This window comes from Grammomys surdaster, unplaced genomic scaffold, assembly GCF_004785775.1.
Source record: "Grammomys surdaster isolate TR1022 unplaced genomic scaffold, NIH_TR_1.0 310002, whole genome shotgun sequence".
NCBI classification, from domain to species: domain Eukaryota; kingdom Metazoa; phylum Chordata; class Mammalia; order Rodentia; family Muridae; genus Grammomys; species Grammomys surdaster.
In genome coordinates this window covers 3516-4803 of record NW_021626064.1, presented here as the reverse complement: position 1 = coordinate 4803, position 1288 = coordinate 3516, and the positions used below count along the sequence as shown (strand labels likewise).

At 40.7% G+C, this 1288-nt stretch overlaps 1 pseudogene; it reads right to left on the bottom strand.

Moving 5' to 3' along the window:
- Nucleotides 1–4: 4 nt before the first annotated feature.
- Nucleotides 5–427, bottom strand: LOC114616220 (annotated as a pseudogene).
- Nucleotides 428–1288: the final 861 nt, after the last annotated feature.

The window sequence follows — 1288 nt, the reverse complement described above, 5'->3', positions numbered from 1 at the left end:
CACCTCAAGGTAACAGATCCAGTACAATGATCTTGGCCTGTGGCTGCTGCGTGTTTATAAGTTGTACAACGGCCTCAATCCCACCTACTACTTCTTCTGTATTTTCATGGTTGTTTGATCCTACCCAGACAACAATGACCTTAGGCTTAATATTCTCCAGCTCTCTATTCTTTAGTCTCCATAAAACACATCGATTTGTGTCTCCTCCAATTCCAAAATTAAGGGCGTGAAGTGGAGAAAGCAGCTCCCGCCATATCTCATACTGCTGCATTAACTGTACCATGGAGTCTCCCAGAAACAGCATATCCGGCTCTTTGTCTTTACAATACAGAACAAACCTATTATGCTGAGACATCCACCTGTTGTCTCCTTGAATATCTTCTGCTTCATGTGGAATAGCTGCTAGGTTCGAGTCTCTTTGGTTCATTCTATACAGAGGCAGATGGTCCATGTGGGCCCTCAGTGGCTCCAGCATCGGCGAGTGATCGCTTGATCCTGACAGCTGCATTCCAGCATGTGTCCCCTCCTCAGGCCCAGCACCAACCAGCAGTGCCTCCTATATTTCATTTTTGAAGCTTGACAGTTTCATTCAATTTCTTCACCTGTTTGATTGTGTTCTGTATTTCGTTAAAGGATTTATGTATTTCTTCTTTAAGGGCTTCTTTCTATGTGCTTACTTATGTTATCTTTTATTTCTTTAAGGAAGTTATGTCCTTCTTAAAGTTCTCTATCATCACCATGAAATAATTATTTAGATCTGAATCTTGCTTTATAAGTGTGTTGGGGTATTTATGACTTGTTGTGTTGGGAGAACTGGATTCTGATGTTTCCAAGTCAAATTGGTGTTTGTTTTGTTTTTGTTTTTTTTGGTTTTTTTTTTTTTGCTTATGTTTTTGTGCTTGCCTCTCACCATCTGGTTATCTCTGGTGTCATCTGGAGTTATCTCCCTGCTTCTGATTGGAGCTTTTCCTCCCTGTGAGCCTGTGATCCTCTGATCCTGTGAACATGTATGTGTCAGAGTACCCTGGGGAGTAGAGCTGCAATTGGGGTATGGGCTTTGTAGGTGTGGGTTCAGATCTGAGGCTCTGCTCCTAGCACAGGTGGAAAATGACAGATGCCTACATGCTCATTTTAATAGGACCATCCAGTATGATGAAGGTGGCTTTATTCCAAAGATATATGCTTGGTGCAATAAACACAGATATAGAGATATAATAAAACATAAATGTATACTTAATGACACAAATTACAGGATTAACTTAATAGAGGAAGAAAAACATCCTTTGAA